General features: G+C 42.9%; 1 protein-coding gene across 1 annotated transcript in view; it reads right to left on the reverse strand.

The window, feature by feature from the left end:
* Positions 1-24,430, reverse strand: part of SHANK2 (SH3 and multiple ankyrin repeat domains 2) — a 621,534-nt gene that overhangs the window by 358,093 nt on the left and 239,011 nt on the right. The window lies entirely within an intron of this gene.

Below are 24,430 nucleotides of genomic sequence, written 5' to 3' on the forward strand. Positions count from 1 at the left end.
AATTTCAGAAGAATCAAAAATGTGCACACCATTTTAAATAAAAAAAAATATGTATTTTCCAGATCTCATGTAAAGTTATCTTTGCCCACTACATACTTTATGTGCAGAGGATTTTAATAATCATCTTGAAATTTAACATTTGGTTTGATACCATTTTATATTCTTAAGTAACTGCAAGCAAATTTAGCCTGTACTTTTTGAATTAAAAACATTAACATTTTCTTTGTAAAGGGAAAATTATCAAAACCACAATCAGGATTTTTTAGGCACATATCTATGCAGAAAGAGTTAAAAATAACCTCTTCCATGCCTAAAATGATTAATATTCTAACCAACTGTTTTTCCCACGGCAACCTGCAAACTGTAAGTGGGTGGATATTTTCTTAGCTGTTTCTTCCATGGCAATATTTATATTATTTTCACAATAAAAAATAATTACACCACAAAATAATGAAACAAATGTACATGCTTTAAACTCTATTGGACTCATTTTTCTTATTAGTCAATTATTTTCCAGATCTTATAAATTATTGTTGCAAAGGTTGTTTGGAGAAACAAATACTATAAAATGATAATAAAACATCTGAATGAATTCCATGCTTTTAAGTTTCAGATCCTCAAGTAATTATTGTACCTTTATATTAAACCTAAGAATTAAATAATACTTTCCTTCCAGCTCTCAGAATTTTGTACTGAACAATCCATACTTATGAAGGGGCAATTAAGGAGCATTCAGTGATAATATTCACCTAGGAAATTCCTTATGCATCTTCAGATGAATTTCTTAGAAAACAGAACATTTTCTATAACTACCTGAGTTTAAGAAAAACTAAAATGAACAAGTCAGGTCCCAACTACATCTAATAATTAGTTGCCTAAATGGATGCTCTGACACAAAAGAATTTTGAAAAAGAAATTGCAGGAACTGATTAATTATACAGTAACTAAGCAGATCATATTAAAGGTACACAAGAAAATATCAGTTCTCAAACATCAAATGTTCTGCGTTCATTGCTTACCTTCTTTCTTTGTTAAGGCATTTAACAAAGACTTCATTTTCTCTTATTTTAGCAGCAATCCACTCATTACATAACCTTTGCTGGGAAGAAAGAGGGAAAAAAACTACCCAATTTCTGTGTGTTTTAACTGCCTGCACCCTGACATAAGCAGCAGGTTTCTGGGCACCGTGTAATTGCAAGCATAGCTGGGCATGCAGTACCCAGCGTTCTGGTGACAAAGCCCACCCCACATTCTGTCTGTCAGCTGGGAACCAACTGTGCATAGACTGGAGCTGCTCAAAAAAAAAAATCTTGCTATCTTTCACAGTATTAGTCATGTGAACACCACCACCACAGTCTTTCAAGACGTTACTCTGCTTTTGTAATCATTGCATTTATGAACAAGCAAACACAGGACTGAATGAACGAGAAGCAGTGCAGGCTAAGAGGGGTCAAAAATTATATTTGGAAAGGGAGGAGAGGAATCATTCATGGAAAGATACTTCATATCAGCATTTCAACAGCTAGAACTTGTGAAGGGAAAATCTTGAAAGAGATGGGAGCTACCGAATAAGTATGCTTAGCTTTTAAACTTGCACAGCTGAATCTCAATGTTCAGATACATTCTGCCTTTTGATATTTGTTTGCTTGTCTTTTGCAATGCTGTCCAGAGTCAATTTGAGAGTGTGTGCGCATCTAACAGTAAGCAAGCTGAACACCGTGCCTACATTAAAAATGTAGACAAACTGCCACTAAACAGTATTTCTGAACATGACCCATATTCGAATTTGAAAAGGATGAGGCACAAGCATGAAATTATTTCCACTCCCCTTTCATTACGGTAACTACACTGAAATAAAATAGATTTATTTTACAAGGGAAAAAAGAAACAGTAAAATGCAACCCAGCTACTTTATCAAATTCTATGCAGATGACAATAAATGAATTCTTTAACCACTACAGCTTTCCAAAAGGTTTTATTTCTGGGAAATTTCTATGGATACCAGTGAAAGTCAGTGCAAACATCCTTGCAGAGGAAGAGAATCAACTGGAATATCGGAAGATCAGTCTTTTGAAAACACTGATAAAATCCCACTTCCTATTTATAGTCACAACAAAATGAATGTTTAGCTGTTGCACAATTCCATTTTGGATATATTTATAAATATTTCAGCAATGTAATATACAGCTTCTAAGGAGTAAGGTTTACAGTTCGCAAAAGATTAACCTAAACTTAAACAGCATACAGCATAAACCTAAACAGTATACTGATAATTACTCCATTGCATCAATCTCTGCTGATTGTTAGGATATCTGCAGTTAAATGCTGGATCTTTGTGTTGCTAAGAGCACTGCTCCATCAACTAAAAAAAGGAGAGGATCAAATGTTGGATTTTAGTTCCATATGTCTGATATACCATCTATAAAGTAACTCAAAATGTAAAGAAAAATACTTATTTATGCTTGATAATTAACAGTTTAGGATGCATTTAACATTTCAGTGTTTATGTAAAAAAAATGTGCTGTAAAAATTCAGCCCGCCAATTTAAAACAAAATACTCAATAAGTGGAAAATCTACAGTCAAATGAAAGTGGGGCAAGAGTATGTATAAAGTTAAATGAATTGATTTGACACTGGTTCATAGGTTTTCATAGAAAATCTATAAGCACAGGAAGTCTTTTCGGCCATGTATAGCTTTCTATAGAATAAGCTTGAACTCTTATTTATAAACTTATAAATATATGCATTTTATTAGGCCCTGAGGGTGAGCCTCAAAACAGCTTCCAGAGTAAGAAGTGCCACCTCAGAGCCTGACATTGCCACCAATACAAATGCATCAGCTTCTGTGCATTAAAAAGATACTCCTACTTCAACAATCTCACTGACTGCCTTTTAGAGATGGAATTCAGGCTATAATTATCAATAGTACTTTGAATTTCTATAATACCTTGCAACCAAGGCTAGACAATAGCTTCCCAAGCAATAATATTTAGCACTAACAACTCTGTGTATTATCCCCATTTTACAGATGACCAAGAGGAGACAGAAGCAGATTCTGTGCTGCACTTGCTGAAATGCACAGTGCAGAAGGTATAGTCCAAGGGAAAGATGTCTGTGCCATCTGGATTCTGGGCTATTGTAGGGGCCAAGATGGCCCCTAGCATAAGTTAGATCAGTTCCAAGAGCATCTCTAACTTGTAGCATCTGCCTCAAAGCTTCTTACTGGCTGTGCCACAGTCCCAGAATCTCTTGAGCATTGAGCAGTATGGACATGCCTCTAGACCAGGGCTGTGAGGTAGGATAGTTTATGTCAGTCCTATACTGCTCCTGGGCTGGGGACATACTTCCCAGGCCTGCTGGGGCTACTTTAAGCAGCACACAAAGTCTGGGCCCAGAATGAGCCTCAGATAGCTTAAGAGGAAAACTGCCCACAGTCACATAGGAAATGATTAGAACCAAGGCCTCCTGTAGTCCAGTTCTGTGCCTTAATCACAACACCAGATAAAGAAAAAAAAAAACCGTAAAGGCTAAACAGACTGGATTTATCAATACCACAGATTCTCAGACTTGCTCATCTCTCTCTAAAAAGGGAGAGGTAATGGACTGAAAAAACAAGTGGGACCCTTCAGAAACTCTGAATTCCAAATTCCTATTGTGCATTTCTGAGATGGGGGTTAGTTGCAAAACTTGGGGACCCATTTGCAGAATGAGGACAATTAAAGGTTCAATCCAGCCTTATTCCATCACTGCTCAAGAGATCCTTTCAGATTTACAGACAATTTTTGATATTTTAAATGGAACTACTGATGCACAAGGCCAAGCACTTTGGGCTCGAGATCATCATTTTGCTATTATGTGTGTATAGCTCCAATCCCAGTGGGGCCTACATCTCTGATTAGGGCCTTTAGGTACTACCAGAATACAAATAAAAATAATGTGTGCTACCAAGAACGCAAAATATGGCATATATATGTAACTGAAATTAACTGATTGAATAAAATGCGTGAAGTGTAAACCACAGAAGATTAAAGATACATTCTAATGATTCTCTGATCCAAAAATTAACTTAATTTTAAAGAAAAGATCTCTTCAATTCAAATAAAAGCCATTGATCCTTGCCACACTAAAAAGATAGCAAGATCTACAGAATCCCCCGCACCTCACCTGGATAATATACCTAATATAGCCACAATAGTGAACTGGCACCATCACTTAAATTCCTGGTCAGAAAGAAGAGATCTCTCCCAGAGACTCCATCCCAGGCTTTACACCGAATCCAGTGGCTGCTGACACAGGACTTTGGGAGTCTAGTCTATGCAATGTGGACACCTATGCAGTACCAAGTAGGGTGACCAGATGTCCTGGTTTTATAGGGACAGCCCCAATATTCGGGGCTTTGTCTTATATAGGGGCCCATTACCCCCTACTCCTGTCCTGTCTTTTTCACACTTGCTCTGTGGTTACCCTAGTGCCAAGACAATGAATAAACCACACACACACAAAATGTGTTTCAATACTTTGATTGGCACCTGAAAGAGTTACATACTGTACAATACACATATGCTAGGAAAGTTTTAATTTAATAGGGCTCATTCATTGCAGTTCACATATAGTAAAAGAAAAACTTGCTGGACACTTTAGCCACTCAGAATCAATCCCAGAAGGTGTGTCTTGTTAGATTCTTGCTGGAGCAGTCACATTTCATCATGCAGAGGTTTCTCATCAGTGTCGGATTTTAGTTCTCTTCATTTTTCATTAGAATACAAGTTATAAAAGAATCCCTCACAACTGTAAAAATACTTTGCAATTCTGTAGCACCTTTAATCACAAGATTTCAAAGGACTTCACAAACAAATTAGTAAAGCCCTAAAAAGTTAACTTTTCCCTCCTCTTGCATAGGTATTTAGGGGATGGTCTATAAAGACATCTGCTATGGGATGCCTTTGTGAAGGTTAGTTTACATATGCTGGGATCAATGGATTAGGTTCAGCCACAAGATGGAGAGTTCTCTCTACTTCCTGATCATATTAACTAACATATAGAACTGAACACTGCATGCCAGCTTTAAGTTCTTGTTACACTAAGTCAGAGACCAGAGATGGATGCTAACAACAGATGCAGAGGAAAGCCCTCAACTAAGGGGAACCAAAACAAAAACCTATTAAAAAAGATATTTACTCCTTATTCCAGCAAAATCTAATGAGAGGAAATGTCTCTGTGATGCAGGCTTTCTCCAAACAAATCTAGCATGAGCAAGGTTTTTTAATGATGCATTAAGATAAAGCTAGCAATAGCCTCAATACTTCAGCATCTAGATTAGAGATGAGCATGAGTACCATGCCCACAACCACAGTGGCCAGACCGCAACCCAGTTGAGCAGCTTGACCCACCCAGCAACTCTGGGAATAAGGCATGAGGGACTTATTGTTAGACACTTGGAACTATCAATGGTATCTTCTTATTGGCTAGATGCTATTTGTTTCAATCACCTTATGTCATGCTGTTTCAGGACAAATGCCTTTGATGGAGTTGAAGAAACTGGACTTAGAAATTATGATGTATAAAAGCTTGAAATCATGCACAGCACAGGATTTTCTACTAAATTTTTAGCAACTACTTACCAAAGTGTTGAGCTCCAGACTTGTGAATAGCTGCAGCTCTACTTACTGCATTAAAATCAGCATTATTATTAATAGTAATATTAATGTAATGCTGTAAATATGAACAGTGACTACAATAGATAGTAGAAGAGAAAAAGTCCAGGCTCCAAATTGTAGCAGAGTGGCTTATGGGGCAGGAAATGTAGGAGGAAACTAGGTCAGAGGTGCACACAACCGCAAAACTGTGGGAAGTTAAGATATGAAGAAGAAACTTGCTCTAAATGTGAAGAAAGAGTGAAAGCCAAGAAGGAGGAAATCCAGTCAGAAATGAGAGAGAAAAGCTATCTTGGAAGCAGTAATTTGCAAAGGGAGAAATGAGATAGGTGAAGGCTACAACAGTCAATAAAAACCTCACAGATCATGAATGAGATCTAGCAGTGATGTCAGAAAAAAAAGTATATTTTGATGCTGTTATGTAGGATGTGCCTTTATCATGTATCCAAGGGTGTAAATATTAAGAGCACCTATAGGTGGTGTATTAAGTGGACAAGCTTCCCAATTTTACTTATAAACTACTGCTACTCCCCTCCCTTCCAATAAAGGGATGGGGGAACCTCAGGAAGCCAACTGAGTCGGCTTTCCAGGAGCTTCATATCATTGTACCATTGTAACATGCAGCCACAGTAGTGACCAGGTCTAGCTCCTAATTTCTTATACCTACTTTTTATTACAAGTAACATCAAAGTTCATCCTAACTGAACAAATTTAGAAGAAAATAATTCTCTCTTTTCAATCTGTTTACTCTGTGCATTTGGCAGTGTTTTACATACAGTCAATTTCCCCTGCTCTTTGTGGTGGCCTTTCAAACAGAAAGAGCGAGAAAAAAACTCTTAAAGCAAATATGATTGTAACTCCCTTTAAAAAGTGTTGGGAAGACTCAGGGGCGGATATAATACCTGAAAATACTTTTAAGCTTCTAGTTTTAATTGACAAGATTTCACATTGATAACCTCCCTTTAACTGGACCTGGTATCCTGATTTCCATCAGCAAGTCAAATTTTTATGAGTTGTGAATCTAATCTTTTTAATGCAATGTTAGACCATCTAGCTACACAGAAGCACCAGTGTGGCAAGAGATCAATGTGCTCCATATCTGAAAGGAAGGCTCTATTTAGCTCAGACTCCACTACCTTGAACTAAAGAGCTCAGGTGTGAGCTCTTGAAGATGAGCTCTTCTACCTCAGACAATATTTAAAGTCATATCAGTTGAAAAGTGTAATGTCCCTTAATCCAAAGAATGATGTTGTTCATAGTTTATTCTACTACTTGATTTCACAACATGCTGATTTAATCTAAGTGTGAGCCTGATTCGTATGTAGTAGGACAAAGCATCTGCACTTCCAAAATGTTGGTAGATCATGTTGATTTTATTTAGAAGAGCAACACCATTTCCACAGTTGCAGACTATATGCAGCATTCAATGGGAGAATCATTAGTCTCCAGTAAGGAGGAGATCCCATGTAACTTGTTAATGTGGCCAACTGGCTCACCATATACATTATACCAGAATCATTTACTGGACAAATGTAATTATGTTTTAGATCCTTGAAAAAAAAAAAAGGAATACTATTTACACACTATTTTAGGTGCAGCTCTACTGGCCTGACTCTCCAGGCCTTGCACCATGTTATCATTCACACCCGTGCAAGGTGGAGGTAAAACACTACCACTCTGATTTGGTAACACTGTACTCCAACTTTGCCCAAGTGCAAATGATGACACAGGCTGCAAGGAAGTGAAGAATTTGGCCAATCATGCACATCATTTGATAACACTTTGCACCTCATTCTCTGCACACTTAAACATGGAGTTACTCCTAACCTATAGCTCCACAAGAGTGAAGAATCACAGGCCTTACTATACAACTCATGCAGGACCATGTGTTGCCATAAGGCAACAAGCCAGAAGGAGCAGAACAAAAATAAATACTTGCCTGAAAGAAAGTGAGAAAGCCCTCTTTCAGGCACAGCTCCCTCCCCTGAGAGGTCCAAGTGTCCTCCACTGCCATGCTCCAGTCTCACTCTCTGTCCCCTCCTGACTGCAGCTCAGTCCCTCTGCTGTCACTACCAGCAGATTTTGTCCTAAATGTTTCAAATTTAGCTCCCTCTAACCAGACTATTCAGAGCATTCAGCTGATCAGCCTAGAGATCAAGTATCTCACTTTTATTTTCCAGCTCCTGCAGCCTTCTCACTGATTTATGCAAACTGAAGAGAAAAGCCAGGCTCTTAAAGAAAACACACTAGCTCTTTCTTCCCATTGTCTTTGGTTGAGAACAGGAGCAGTGAAGGGAAAACAAGAAAAAAAAAATGTGGGTGGATGGCTCATGAACGGAGGATTAATGAGTAGCTCTGGGTGTCTGGAGTGAACTGGCCAGGAGTGGATGTGGGGTGAGGAAGTGGAAACATGAGCACAAGTAATTTAGTGTCTATAAGGGAAGGGAAAACGAAGGTCAAAATAACCAGGGGGAAAGAGATTGGCAGTGTGAAGAATGAATGAGAAAAGACAGAAGGGGGGAATTGTGGAAGAGGGAAGAAAAGTCTGAGGGGAACTCAACACAGAGAAATGAAAAAATGAAGAGAACAAATAAGGGGAAAGTTATACCTATTAACAGACCATCCACCTCCTGACTTCCCCTCATAGCCTGAGGTCATTATGCAGGCTCTCTGCCTCAGTTTCCCCACTTTTCAGGAATCACTCACATTACCAAAAGAAACTCTTCTCAGATTCTGCAACACCCCTCCCCAGGGGTGGATTCATTTACACAACAAAATATACAGAACAAAAACCTCTCAAATCCCCTCAAGTCTATGCTCCCATTCTTTCTGCTAAGAGTCTCCCAGGCCTTCCCTTCCTGAAGCCCTTTTCCCCTGAAAACACAGGGATCCTTACTACAGTTTACTCACCCTCTATCAGATCCTTTAAACAGTGTTTATATCTCCCCCTTCCCGTCCCTGCAGCTTCCTGCTGCTCTTTGCAGGAGAACCAGCTCCTCACCCTTACCCAGCTGGTTCTACTAATTAAACCCCACACTTCATCCCAGCTGTGGCAGGCAGGACTAATTGTACAAGGTTGGCCAGCTCCAGACCTCCAGCCCCTAAAGGCGCAAGTCACCCTGTTATAAACCTTCTGGAAAAAAGTTTGAGGGGAAGAGGAAAAAAGCTAAACCAATGTATACAGAAGTCAAAAGAAAATAAAAGAAATGAGAGGAAATTAAGAGTGCACAAGGAAGAGTTTTTAAAACTTTTCACTTAATGGAAATTTTAACAGCAAAGTGTTACATTAAATCAATAATGAAAGTAAATGGGATAGACAGGACAGAGAAGAGGGAGGAAGGGAGCACTGATCGCAGCTCACCTGGGGCAGAAAAATGCCTAGGCCTGGCCCTGTCACATACACTTCTAACAATGGCCAAACAAGCTAACTGACCTCCATGAAGAAACTTTTCACTGTGAAATGTGGGAGGAAAAAAAACACATGCCATATATATATATATGAATTACCTCATGTTGCGCGATGGTATCTACTTCAAAAATAGTAGGGAGAAAAAGCTGGGGAAGAACAAATCCCATCACTGACATTTCTCCGGGCTCATATCTGGACTTAAAAGGTGATTTTTGGCAGAAAAGTGACTATAGTACAACGCCACTTTCTCACTCAACCAGTCTGCTTCCCATTGTTATTTAGTCATTTCTAATTTCTCTAGTGACCAATAAAAATGTTATTGCTCCTCATTCCTCTTAGCTCTGCAAAGTCAACACAGCGATGGAAAGGGAGTGGGAGGAGTAGATTCTATTCTGGCTCATGTATGAACACAACTCTGAAGTATATTTAGAGAGAAGGACTAAATTCTCAGTTACACCTCTGCAGTCTTTCTGAATACAATGAGTGTGTAACTACTGGGGGCAGAATTGAAAGAAAAGACGGTTACAGAAGTGTAACTGAGGGAATATCTTGGCTCACAGAATCCCTTATCAGTGAGGCTGCATCAGGCTTGTCATTTCAACTGCAGACTAAACATCTTTGATATGGAGTCACTGTCAGGCATCAGCATGTAATCCCACAATGTCATTCTTGCACTGTAGTATAAGTGCTCCTTAAGAATGGTGACTAAGTGAATCAATCTTTATTAATGATCTGGAGGATGGGGTAGATTGCACCCTCAGCAAGTTTGCGGACGACACTAAGCTGGGGGGAGTGGAGATACCCTGGAAGGTAGGGATAGGATACAGAAGGACCTAAACAAACTGGAGGATTGGGCCAAAAGAAATCTAATGAGGTTCAACAAAGATAAGTGCAGAGTCCTCCACTTAGGAAGGAAGAATCCCATGCACAGCTATAGACTGGGGACCGACGAGCTGGGCAGCAGCTCTGCAGAAAAGGACCTGGGGGTAACAGTGGGTAAAAAGCTGGATATGAGTCGTCAGTGTGCCCTGGTTGTCAAAAAGGCTAATAGCATTCTGGGCTGCATTAGGAGGGGCATTGCCAGCAGGTCACGGGAAGTGATTATTCCCCTCTATTCGGCATTGGTGAGGCCACATGTAGAATATTGTGTCCAGTTTTGGGCCCCCCACTACAAAAAGGATGTGGACAAGCTGGAGAGAGTGCAGCGGAGGGCAACAAAAATGATTAGGAGGCTGGAGCACAGGACTTATGAGGAGAGGCTGAGGGAACTGGGCTTGTTTAGTCTGCAAAAGAGAAGAGTGAGGGGGGATTTGATAGTGGCCTTTAACTACCTGAAAGGGGGTTCCAGGGAGGATGGGGCTAGGCTGTTCTCGGTGGTGGCAGATGACTAAACAAGGAGCAACGATCTCAAGTTGCAGGGCGAGAGGTCTAGGTTGGACATTAGGAAAAAGTTTTTTACTAGGATGGTGGTGAAGCACTGGAATGGGTTACCTAGGGAGGTGGTGGAATCTCCATCCTTAGAGGTTTTTAAGCTGAGGCTTGACAAAGCCCTGGGTGGGATGATATAGCTGAGGTTAGTCCTGCTTTGAGCAGGGGGTTGGACTAGATGACCTCCTGAGGTCCCTTCCAACTCTAATATTCTATGATTCTATGATAATATTTCTTATCCCTTCCATCCCGGAGTAACCAGCTAAGGCCTTTCAGAGACTGATTTTCAAACCCTATGAAAGTGTACATTTTTGCATATGCAATCATATGTACCAATTTGCTAATGTACTAACATATGTAAATCCATGATAGAGAGAAACAAAGTGTCTATCCCATTCAAATTTCTTGGGATGTCTGACTGCCTAGGAGTACATGCAAATGAGCTCTTTACATGAGAACTTTCAGTGGTAAGAGTGCAGAGTAGGCAAAAATAAATGCCTACCTAGGGGCTGAAAGCAAGCCATATAGTTAAAGCTGATTAAAAAAATGATTGGAATGATTTTCAAAAAAAAACCCAAACAAAAAACTCGTTTTGCAAAACTGAAATTTTCCATGGCCCACTTGGGCATGAAGGAGGCATTATCACAGAATCATAGAAGATTACGGTTGGAAGGGACCTCAGAAGGTCATCTAGTCCGATGCCCTGCTCAAAGCAGGACCAACTCCAACTAAATCATCCCAGTCAGGGCTTTGTCAAGCTGGGCCCTAAAAACCTCTAAATATGGAGATTCCACCACCTCCCTAGGTAACCTATTCCAGTGTTTCACCACCCTCCTAGTGAAAAAGATATTCCTAATATCCAACCTAGACTTCCCCCACTACAACTTGAGACCATTGCTCCTGTTCTGTCATCTGCCATAACTGAGAACAGCCTAGCTCCATCCTCTTTGGAACCCCCCTTCAAGTAGTTGAAGGCTGATATCAAATCCCCCCTCATTCTTCTCTTCTGCAGACTAAAGAAGATCAGTTCCCTCAGCCTCTCCTCATAAGTCATGTGTCCCAGAGCTCCTAATCATTTTCGTTGCCCTCCACTGGGCTCTCTCCAATTTCTCCATATCCTTCTGTAGTGGGGGATCCAAAACTAGACACAATACTCCAAATGTGGCCTCACCAGTGCCGAATAGAGGGGAATAATCACTTCTTTTGATCTGCTGGCAATGATCCTACTAATGCAGCCCAATATGTCGTTAGCCTTTTTGGCAATAAGGGCACACTGTTGACTCATATCCAGCTCTTGTCCACTATAACCACCAGGTCCTTTTCTGCAGAACTGCTGCTTAGACAGTCAGTCCCCAGTCTGTATGCAATGCAGTGCATGGCATTCTTAGTAGCTAAGTCTTTACCAAATGCCATAGTAGAAGTCATCAAAGGTTTGAAAGGCAGACTAGTGAGCTTGGACAGGACAAGTGTACGGCCTCATTGAGGGGTAGATTTAAGCACTGGTGGGAAGGTCCTGATCAGGCCTTTGATGAACCATACTGAGTTAGGAGATTCAGGAATGGGCAGATTCTGATTAGTATGTGGGCAGACACTGTTAGAAGTTCCATGAACCAACGATATCTCAAAGAACAACAGTTACGGAAGGTTAGTAACTGTTTTTTCTTCTTTGAGTGCTTGCTCATGTCGATTCCAAGTAGGTGACTCCCAAGCCATACCACAGGAGGAGGGGTCGGAACTCAAGCTCTCACAGATTTCAGAACTACTCTTCCGAAAGCAGCATCATTCCTGGCCTGCTGAGTAATAGCATAGTGTGTTGTGAAGGTGTGAATCGAGGACCACGTTGCCACCTTGCAAGTATCCTGAATCGGCACCTGCACCAGGAATGCTGCAGAAGATGCATGAGCTCTTGTGGAATGGGCCGTTATTGTTGGTGCGGGCACTTTCGCCAGGTCATAACACTCCCTGATACAGGAAGTGATCCAAGACGAGATGTGTTGAGACTAAACTAGTTTCCCCTTCATTCCATCAGCTACCACTACAAACAGCTGCGTCATCTTCCTGAATGGTTTGGTCCTTTCAATGTAAAAGGCTAAAGCCCTTCTGACATCTAGAGAGTACAGCCTATGCTCCCTACTATTAGTGTGTGGCTTCAGGAAGAAAACCGGGAGAAAAATGTCCTGATTCACATGGAAATGAGAGAGCACCTTTGGCAGAAAGGTTGGATGAGGGTGAAGCTGGACCTTATCCTTGAAGAAAACCGTGTAGGGAGACTCCAAAGTCAGCGCTCTGAGCTCAGATACCCGTCTGGCCGATGTTATGGCTACCAGAAAGGCCACCTCCCAGGACAAGTAGAGAAGTGAACAAGACGCAAGGGGCTCAAATGGAGGACCCGTTAACCTAGAGAGGACAAGATTGAGGTCCCATTGGGCCACCGGTGCTTGTGTTGGTGGGTACAGTCTGTCCAACCCTTTTTTCAAAAACCGTTTAATCATGGTGCTAGCGAAAAATGAGCACCCCGCCTGTGCAGGGTGGAATGCTGAAATGGCTGCTAAATGGACCTTGATTGATGAACCAGATAAGCCTTGCTGCTTTAGGTGGAGCAAATAGTCCAGTATTGACTGAATTGACACCCTTAGACATCAGATTCTCTTTTCTGCTGCCCAAACCAAAATCCATTTCCACTTTGCTAGGTAGGTAGCCCTAGTGGAAGGTTTCCTACTACCAAGGAGGACCTCCCTGACCTGCTCTGAACACGCTACTTCCCTAAGGTTCAACCATGGAGGTTCCACGCCGGGAGGTGCAGCACGTTGAGGCTGGGATGCCGCAGTGTGCCATGATCCTGAGTGATTAGGTCTGGGAGAAGAGACAGTGTAATTGGCGTTTCTACAGAAAGATTGAGCAGTGTCGTAAACCAGTGCTGACAGAACCAAGCCAGGCTACTAGAATTATCGCGGCTCTCTCCTGCCAGATCTTCACCAGTACCCTGTGGATGAGAGGGGTCAGGCGGAAGGCACAGAACAGCTCATCTGTCCATGGAATGAGAAAGACATCTGCAATGGACCCCAGGCTGTACTTCTGAAAAGAGAAAATCTCCCTGCACTTCTTGTTAAGCCTTGTGGTGAATAGGTCCACCTGGGGAACGCCCCACCGCCAGAAAACACTGGCTAACATGTCTAGTCGAATTGACCACTCGTGAGTGAAGAAGGACCTGCTGAGGTTGTCTGCCAATCCGTTCTGGCACCCTGGTAGGTATGATGCCACAAAGTATATTGAACAAGTGATGCAGACTGAGGGCTTCCTGGCATAGGGGAGAGGAGTGAGCTCCACCTTGTTTGTTTGTCTTTTGTCATATTGTCTGTTAGGACCAAAACCTTGCTGTCCCTTAGATGGTTCTGAAAGGCTTTGCATGCTAGACGTACAACCCTTAGCTCTCTCACATTGATATGGAGCAGCAATTCTGACTGGGTCCATACGCCCTGTGTCTTGAGATCCCCTAGATAGGCCCCCCAACCCATGTCTGACGCGTCCATAACCAGGCATAAAGATGGCTAGAGTGACAGGAAGGGAAGTCCAGCACACACTGGTTGAGACTCGCCCCACCAGTCCAAGTATACTAAGACCTCAGGGGGCGGAGACACTACCTTGTCTCTGGTGTCATGGGCTGGGCTATACTCTGTAGCTAACCAGGCCTGCAGTGGCCTCCTTCATATTCTCGCGTGCTGAACCACATAAGTGCATGCCGCCATATGCCCCAACAGTTTTAAGCAGTTCTGAGCTGTGGTGAGAGGATACCATTTTAAGTCCTGTATCATGCCTCACAGAGCCAGGAATTGAGGTTGGAAAAGAGATGCTCTGGCCTGTCCCGAGCCCAGCACTGCTCCAATGAATTCTATTCTCTGCATGGGGACCAGCGTCGACTTTTGCTCGCTGATCATAAGACCCAGCATGTCAAAGGTGGTCCTTATCACCATGAGGTGCGCCTCCACTTGCGCCCTGGTGCGTCCCTTGACCAGCCAATCATTGAGGTAGGGAAACACCTGAATCCTCTGCCTCCTCAAGAAGGCCACAATCACCTATAGGTTTTTGGCGAACACCCGGGATGCTGCCAATAGATCAAAGGTCAAGACCATGAACTCTAGATGCATCTGATCAAGTTCAAAGCGGAGAAATCTCCTGTGTCTTGGCACAATGACTACATGAAAGTACGCGTCTTTCAAGTCGAGGGCAGCACACAGGTCTCCCGGATCCAGAGAGGGAATGATGGAAGCCAGGGAGACCATGCGGAATCTCACCTTCTTCACAAATCTGTTGAGGTTTCGCAGGTCGAGAATATGACAAAGACCCCATTATGCCTTCAGGATGAGAAAGATCAGATCGTGAGGGACCTCTTCCACTGCCCCTAACATTAGAAGTGACTGCACTTCTTGAAGAAGCAGATGCTCGTGAGAGGGGTCCCTGATGAGATACAGGAGGGGGAAGGAAATGGGAGGGGGAAGGAGGCAGGGAAGAAAACTGGAGCGAGCATCCCAATTTTACCGTGCTCAAGACCCACTGATCCAATGTGATCTGGGACCATGCTTAGTAAAAATGGGATAAAAAAAGTTTAGAAACAAAGGGTGGGTTGGATCTGTGCCTGGAACTGGTGTGCCATCCTTGGGCGCACCCTCTAAAGGTTTTCTTTGGGCCCGAGGACTGCCGTGACTGGCCCTGATTCTGGCTAGAAGAATGTGGGATATTCCTCCTGTTATTTCTACCCCTTCTACAGCTGTAGTCCTGTCTCGGCTGGTAGAAGCGGGGCATGGGCTGCGGCTTAAATGGCTTCCTTTGAGTTGCTGGTGTATGCAACCCCAAGGATTTCAAAATGGCTCTTGAGTCCTTCAGGTTCTGTAATTTAGAGTCTGTCTGGGACAAGAACAAGGCCAATCCCTCAAATGGAAGGTCCTGAATAGTCGTTTGGACCACCTGCGGGAGGCCCGAGACCTGCAGCCAAGAGTTTCTCCGCACCCCTGATGACATAGTGTGGGCTGCCGTGTCCTCTGTGTCCAAAGCATACTGGAGCAGAGTCTTTGAGACCGCCTTGCTCTCTTTGACCATGGCTGCGAACTCGGACTTGCAGTCCGATTGTACTTGGTCTTTAAGCTTGTCCATTAGTGCCCAGGAGTTGTAAGCATATCTACTTAGAATCGCTTGTTGATTCGTGATCCAACGTTGGAGCCCCCCCGGTGGAGTACATCTTCCACCTGAAGAGATCCAACTTTTTAGCGTCCTTGGCCTTTGGTGTGGGCCCTTGTTGTCCTTGATTCTCTCTTTTATTTGCGGCAGCGATCACCAAAGACCCTGATGTGGGGTAGGTATAAAAATGCTCCTGCCCTTTAGATGGCAGAAAGTATTTCATAGAATCATAGAATATTAGAGTTGGAAGGGACCTCAGGAGGTCATCTAGTCCAACCCCCTGCTCACAGCAGGACTAACCTCAGCTAAATCATCCCAGCCAGGGCTTTGTCAAGCCTCAGTTTAAAAACCTCTAAAGATGGAGATTCCATAACCTCCCTAGGCAATCTATTCCAGTGCTTCACCACCCTCCTAGTGAAAAACTTTTTCCTAGTATCCAACCTAGACCCCCCCACTGCAACTTCAGACCATTGCTCCTTGTTCTGTCATCTACTACCATTGAGAACAGCCTAGCTCCATCCTCCCTGGAGTCCCCTTTCAGGTAGTTAAAGGCTTCTATCAAATCCCCCCTCATTCTTCTCTTTTGCAGACTAAACAAGCCTAGTTCCCTCAGCCTCCCCCATAAGTCTTGTGCTCCAGCCCCCTAATCCTTTCTGTTGTCCTCCGCTGGACTCCCTCCAACTTGTCCACATCCTTTTTTGTAGTGGGGGGCCCAAAACTGGATGTAATACTCCAAATGCAGCCTCACGAATGCCGAATAGAGGGAATAATCACTTCCCTCGATCTGCTGGCAATGCTCCTACTAATGCAGCCCAATATGCTATTAGCCTTTTTGGCTACCAGGGCACACTGCTGACTCATATCCAGCTTCTGCTCCATTGTAACCCCAGGTCCTTTTCTGCAGAACTGCTGCCTAGCCCGTCTATAGCTGTGCATGGAATTCTTTCTTCCTAAGTGCAGGACTCTGCACTTGTCGTTGTTGAACCTCATCAGATTTCTTTTGGCCCAATCCTCCAATTTGTCTAGGTCACTCTGTATCCTATCTCTACATTCCAGGGTATCTACCACTCCCCCTATCTTAGTGACATCTGCAAATTTGCTGAGGGTGCAATCTACCCCATCCTCCAGGTCATTAATGAAGATGTTGAACAAAACCGGGCCCAGGACCAACCCCTGGGGCACTCCACTTGTTACCAGCTGCCAGCTAGAAATCGAGCCTTGGACGGAAGCTCCAAAAAATTTTACAACGCTCCCACTGGTGTGACTCTCCCAGGCACTTAAGGCAGGAGGCATGCCGATCATCTCTGGGCATAGGCTTCTTGCAGGACCCGAAAGGCTTGAAGCCAGGCATGCCCCAACCCCAGGTTGGGGAGGGAAGAATGGGAACTACCCGCTAATCGGCAGTACTGTCCTAACAACTAAATCTTAACTACTTTAACTATTTACAGGTACCTAACAAAAAGAACAATCAAAAGAAAATCGCTTGCAAAGCAAGAGAAACCAGTTGTTCCAGCAACTGTCATGGGTGGTAAGAAGGAACTGAGGAGGAGAAGGTTGGCAGAGCCCTATATAGAGCGCCTTGGAGCTCCACAGCCGAAACTGCGGGTACTCTGGGGGGAAGCTTTTCGGCAGGCTGTGCATGAGGTGCACACATACGTACTTGGAATGGACATGAGCAAGCACTCAAAGAAGAATCCAACCTTGACCCTGTAAAGTTTATTGACCTTGTGGGTAACAAAACAGACTTTTCTTCATTTATTCAGACATGTAGGGCTGTTAAAAGTTACATGAAAAACCTTGTCACCAATCTGACCTCCCTGATGAGATCAGCCTACCAGGAGCCAATCGTCCACTGTATAGCCATGGCATCTCATCTGGACTGCTACCACAGAGAAAACCTTTGTAAATAATCGGTGCTGTAGCCAGCCCAAAGAGGAGGGCTCGAAACTGGAAGTGTTCCTGGCCTACCATGAAATGCAGGAAATATGGAGAGTGTAAGATGGCACCCAAAGATGACAGGCGACAGAATGGTTGGCATCAGTGGTGGTACGCAGGTGTTGACCAATATGTCAAGAGTGGCTCTTGGATGGTGGTTGAGAGTGAGTAGTGGCTACGGCAGGAGAGGAGGCTGAGAAGTGAGGCCTCTGAATCTTTTTGCATTTGTGAGGAGGCTCAACTGTGAGCTGGTAATAAGGTGCAAGAAAATGGGATGGCCTTTGTCTATATAATTGCCTCTGGTATTTCCTCCTGGGGGCCAAAGTATATATCCGAGGAAATGCAGAGTTGATCTCAAGTTCTTTAGTGAGCACAGAGACTCATCCATTTTCTCACTGAAGAGATTCAACTAATCAAAAGGGAGGGTCTGCATGGTATTTTGGACCTCCCTAGAAAACCCTGATGATTGCAGCCAGGAATCCCTCCTCATGACTAAATCAATGGCCAAACTTCTGGAAGCCGTGTCCGCCACATCCACTGCAGCCTGGAGGACTACTTTTGCCACTGGCTTCTCCTTCTCTAGAAGGGACTGAAATTGGTTCCTGTCTTCTTCTGGGAAGCTTGTCAGTGAAGTCCTCAAGCCTAGAATAATTATTTAAATCATATTTTGCTAATACCGCTTGATAGTGACATAAAATTGCAGGCCTGCGGGCGAGACCTTCCTCTTTAGGACGTCCAGTCTCTTACAGCCTTTATCTGCCAGGGTGGCCCTTTGACAGTGTGACCAAGCCCTTTCAACAGCTGTCTAAACCACCAGTGAGTTGGGGGCAGGATGGGAGAAAAAGAATTCAGCCACTTTAGTAAGAACAAAATATTGTGTCTCAGCCCTTTTTGGTGTAGGGGTACAGGATGCCTGACTGTGCCATAGTGCTCCAGCCAGTTGTAGTATGGCCTCATTGAAGGGCAGGGCTCCCTTACTCAGTCCCTGCAGCTGTAAGATGCCAGAGGCTGGTGATGAGGGTTCTGGATCTCCTCTAATGGGATCTGTAGGTCAATGGTAACTCCATGTAACAGTTCCTAGTACTGGAGGTGGCCATCTGGCAGTGAAGGTGAAGGAGTGACTGCCTCATATGGGAATGAAGAAGACGTGCCCATCAGCATCTGCAAATCTAGTTCCACCTCCTCCTCCTCCTTGTACACCAAAGGAACCGGCTGGCGAGAGGGAGAGGAGCAGTACAACTCTTGAGGGATCCAGACATCTGCCATAAGGATTCCACAGACCCCAATAAGGTCAGAAAGAAGGATCAACAGGTTGCAAGGAAATTAATACCAGCTGTCCCAGAAGATGTGGGGAGGAGGGGTGTCATACCCAGCAGAATGACAAATGTAACCCCTCAATTATCTATCAGGGCTTTACTGCCTCTGCAGAGATATTGGTGTGTCCATCTTCTCTGATACATCTGAGTCTGAGAACTACTCCATCAGTCACAGTGATGCTGTTGGTACTAGGGCGTTCCTGCCAGCTGGTTGGAGATGAGACAGCTCCTGGGACAGTGTTGTAGACTCCTCCTTCAGAGTAAGGACATCTCTCAGGAGGGAAAGAAGCAATGACTGTGAATAAGGGAGGAATATATCTTCCGGTGTTATATAAGTCTTAGTACATCCTGGTGTCCGAATGCTTCCCACAGTTAAGTCTGCTGGACCCTGTGCATCTGCAGTGACCAGATCATCTTTAGATAGACGAGGCAGTACTGATGATGGATCCAGGCCAGCAATCGTAGACAGAACCAGCAAATATCTATCCTTACATGTTAGTACCAAAATGACCGCTCTTCCTTTTTACAAATCTTGCCCTCTGATCTGGGGATCTTAATCAGAGCTGGTTCCTTAGTTTCTATATGTGATGTCTCACTTGACCTGGTCAGGCTCGAGGAAGAAGTGCATTTCTAATGGACAGTCATCAATGAGCCCATAAAAGCACGCTCTACTCTCCTGAGGAACCCTGGAAGAACAGTCCTTGGGCTTAGATTTTTAGGGCTTCAGTCCAAGGTCACTGCTGGTCAGTTGAAGCTGAAGTACAAGGTGGTCTCTCTGGTCCAAACTGGAGAGGGGCCTGAGCCTTCTCCATCAGGTGCTTTCACAAGCAAAGCTCCTAGGCTTCTTGAATTTTGGGTGGGAAGAAGCAACAGATACTGCACTTCATAGAAATATGCACCTCACCCAGGGAGTACCAGCCGTGCTGATGTTCATCACTGATGTAGAAGGATCGAGGGCAGAGGTTGCACTTCTTGAATCCTGGGACTCTGGACATAGTCCCAGAGCTAGGGAGGAGTTCCCAAACTGGGGAGAAAGAAACTCTCTATAGTATACTAAAAACTTTAACTACTAACTGCAAATTTACTAGTATAAAGAAAATATTTGTAAATAGCTCTAAGTCATGGAACAAAGTGAAGGAGAACACAATTCTGACTCAGGCCATGTGGCAGTAAGACGGAACTGGAGAGGCATCAATCCTCACTGCCTCTTATACCATTGCTTGGGAGCACAAGGAGAGCTACTGTGCATGTATGGGTCAACTGACACTGCTTTGAATTATTTATGGACTCGGTCACATGGCGCACATGCGTACCCACGTATGGGATACATACAGGGACCATCACTCGAAGAAGAATCTGCTGTTCCCGCCTAGGTTTCATCCAAGAGAAAAGAAACTCAAAGGGCACATCAGCAAGCACGATTTAAAAAAAAAAAAAAAAAAAAAAAAGCCATAGGTTAGGTTCCTAAGTACTTCACCATCCTTTTCCTGCTATTATGACATTCGGTATTAAAAAGAACCTAAGACTTTGCTGCCTTTGTTATTGCTTAAAATAACAGCATTTTAAATTACATTAGTAGGCTACATTTCTCCATCTCAAAAATAACTGTTAATGATTCATACTTTTATAAATAACAGGGGATTAAAAAAAGAATCTTGCAGCATTAACATGGGGTTATCTTTGTACAAATATGTAGGTGTTTGTAGTATTTGTAATGTTCTCAACAGTTAGTCCCATTGAGAGAGGAAGGCTTGCTCACTGAAGACTTGTAAGGTGGATTAATAATTGAAGCAATATTAGCGGTACTATGCCTACCTCTAATACAAGGCATTATAATTTGCATTTCACAATTTTCCAGAATGCTCCCCTTGCTATCAGAGAAAGTGCTGAGTAGCTAGATGAAAGGATTTTTTTTAAGTTAGCCTGCCTTTCATTTTGGCCTGCCAAGCCTATGGTTGGAGATATTGCATCTACAACAGCAGTTAGATTATTTTATGAACAAAAACATGAAAAAAGAGTCTGCTGTTTACATAATTTTAGTAAGTAAGAGTAGGTGAAAGATCAATTAGCAATGAGTAGAATAAAGTAGGCATATGCATAAAACCCATTATCAGTAACTGATTTTGTATACACACCATTTTGGAAGTATTACACTTACTTTACTCTTAAATTTTCCTAGCAGTGATGGAGGCATTTAGCCACATGATTTCCATTCATTCAATGGAAAATGCATGGCTAAAATCCAATGCACTACTGTGAAAATGGAAGTGTTAGGAATCTTATTTGCCAGTTACACCCCCAAACATCATGGGTTCTGTAATAAAAAATTTGACTTCCTTGTTCAAATTGCACAAAATCTGTTCACCAGACTAAGTCTTGTGCATACAGGACTACACTGAAGCTCAGAAACTGGGAAATGCACATCCAAGCAAAAGAAGCGGAGATCACAAAAAGGAGAGAAATTGCATTAATGAGCAAGTTACACATTCTTTCCTACTGAATCATCTCATTTCTTTTCTTCAAAGAAAAATCCAGATGCACATGTTCTAGATGTTTTGAGATAGCATTGTATTGTGCAGTTGGAGTGGTAATCACATATGAATGCTAGTAGCCTTCATTCACACAAGTAATCCCATTGCAGTAAGGACTATTTACATGACTTGTGATTTGGCACTACACAACTAGGATTCAGTTCCATACCCATTTACAGGCTCAACTACAAGTGAAGTTAGTGAGTTGTGCTTGTGTATTTAACGACAGAACTGGGATCCTTAGAGGTAACAGAGCCATAAGCAATAATCAGCACAGTTTCATAAACACCACAGTTTGCAAGACAAATTACTGCTTTTTTTAATAAAGCTACAAAATGAGTCAATACAGATAAAGCAGATGTGGTATCATGCAGTCTCCATTTCAGATTATGTATTTTGTTTCAAAATTTCAACTGAACACTGAATTCCAACTGGTTCTTCTATGTATTTAGATTTGTATAGAAAAATAAAACAAAAGAAAGAGGACTCAGTCCACTACTGTACCCAGTAGCCACTGAGGGCAATTTAGTAGGAAAATCGTAAGGTCCCTTTGTGGCTCCCCAATCCTCTGGTATGCCAGTGGCTGGTTTAGCCTCTAGCATAAATTTAGAGTAGCTAGCGAGTTGCTCGCGAGCTGGAACTCAGTGGTGTATTATCCTCATCTACTCTCCTCAGAACACCAGAGGCCAGGAAGGGGATTGCATAAGAGTTAGATATGCATGTGTGGAGCCAAGGGATGGAGCATAGTTTAGGATTTATCCCACAGTGGACCAAAATCCAGCTGAAGAGTTGTAAAACAGAGAAAGTATAAACAGCAGTGCACTGAGTTGTGGGAGTCTTATTTAGTGAAGTATTACGGAGATTGGTCTTCTGTAACAGCTGATTTAACATCTTCATTCTTGTCTGAAAGAGGGCGTGAACAGCCCAGTAATGAAATTCACTGATGCCCCTAAATCACACAAACTCCCAGGGCAGGGACCATACAAGCACCCAGCACATCATGTGAGCTACCCAAAGCAAATAATAAAATACAAAGGAGATGCAAACACCAGTGAAACAAAGATAAAATAAGGGTGTACATGCAAATTAATAAATCTGGAACTATTTGACACACTGATATGCTAAGGAGACCCCAGCAGTGGAATACTGCTGAAAGTAGCGCTACTCCACTTGAGGGGGTGGTTTACCAGCGTCAACTTCTGAATCGATAGAGCGGGTCTTCACTGACCGCTCAATCAATCCAGATAGGTATAGACATACCCTAGGAAAGTTTTAAGAGTAAATATCCCGGTCCCACTGAAGTTCATAGAATTGTGCCAGTGACTTAACTGGCAAAGGATCTGGATCTAATTGCAGTTTTCCTAAGTGATGGTTAAGGAGGCAAAGACACATGGGTGAAATCCTGGCCTCATTGAAGCAAGTGAGGGTTTTGTTATTGACTGCAGTGGAGCCAGAATTTCACCCAGTAAACCTGGAAATATTTGAAGAAAGAATAAAAGAAAGGAAACAAGGAATTATTTAAAATGGTACAAAAGGGCATGACTATGAATAACCGGATAAATTGCAAGTACAGATTGTGCACAAAACAGCAAGGCACAGCTGGCCTCTCCTCCTCCTCTTCCTTTCTCCTCTGCTCCCAAACTCCTCTCACAGTTATGGTTCTCATGTTCTCCTCAATGCATGAAACTCTCTCTTACCCTGGCATGCAAGCTACTCCTAAAATGTCAAAGAGGAGAAAGGGCTACTTCACACCAGTCACCACAGCATAAGGGTCGCTACCTAAAGGGTAGTGTCACCAGTGGAGTCTCCCTGCAACCACAGGAAGTTCAGAAGGCACCGTGCCACCTAGAACTCTGCCTAGGGTGGTGCAGTTTCTCACTCCACCAATGCTGGACTGTGCCTTAATAGTACTAGCCTTATGAAATAACACTCAGGAAAACTGCTTTGATAGTGAGATCTATTAAGAATGTGGAATAATCTCTCAGTGGAAAGTGCTGGAAGGCTCTGTACTTGGGACATTTAAATCAAGAACAGATAAAACTCTAAAAGATTCTGTACAGAATAATTCTGCACTAGCAGGGGCATAGACAGGGTGTCAGGAACCACAGGTGTCAAACCCCAGTCCTCTTTGGTGCCAATAAATTCTGACCTGCCACTCACTAACAGTAACCAGAACTAGAAACTGGATTCTGACAGAGGACTCCCATTCTTGGGATCTGATTAGTAGAATTCTCAAGGGCCCTGAATGATTTCCTGCTTGTCTTTAGATTGAGCACAGAAATAGGAAGTTGTCCCTGCAATTCGGTTTCTCCTGCTTAGGACTGCTTCCCTGGCGCTACCTGCTCCTACTGCCTGACTCTGACCTCAAAGTAACCTGCCCCTGACTACCCTGACACCTATATTTGCCCTCTGGCATATCTCAGACTCTGATCCTCTAGTATCTGACCTTGCCTGACAGGTTGCCAACCGTCCGTAAATTTATGGACTGCCGGTAAAAAAATGTTCAATTTTAACACTGTCCATAAATTTGTAAATAAATGAAAATGTCCGTGAAATTGGGTAGAAATAAAACATTATATTTTGACATTGATTGTCATAGTTCAGAATCACTTCATGAACTACACTGACCATGACTTTATCAATTTCCTGTTTTCTATTATTGCACACACCCAAGGAACCCAATTGATCAATTAACAGCAGCGAAAACAATTGTATAATTCCGAATTCCTGTGTACAGAACATCACGAGTGAGTACGCACTTTTGTGACATTATTGTATTGTTTATGGTATTTTTAGTGATGTCAGTAAAAAATGTACCATGTCAGTAAAAAAAAATCAACTTCAGATCTTCATGTCAGTAAAAACTAAAATGCAAGATTGGCAACCTTGCTCACCCAACTCCCCTAGGTCAGACCACCCACATCCCAGTCATGACACAGGGTGACCTAATTGTCTTTCCATCTAATTCTACAAGTATTGCGCTAT

The sequence above is a fragment of the Emydura macquarii genome, unplaced genomic scaffold (genome assembly GCF_026122565.2).
Source record: "Emydura macquarii macquarii isolate MOO-44397 ecotype Brisbane River unplaced genomic scaffold, CSIRO-AGI_Emac_v2 contig_1876, whole genome shotgun sequence".
NCBI lineage: Eukaryota > Metazoa > Chordata > Testudines > Chelidae > Emydura > Emydura macquarii.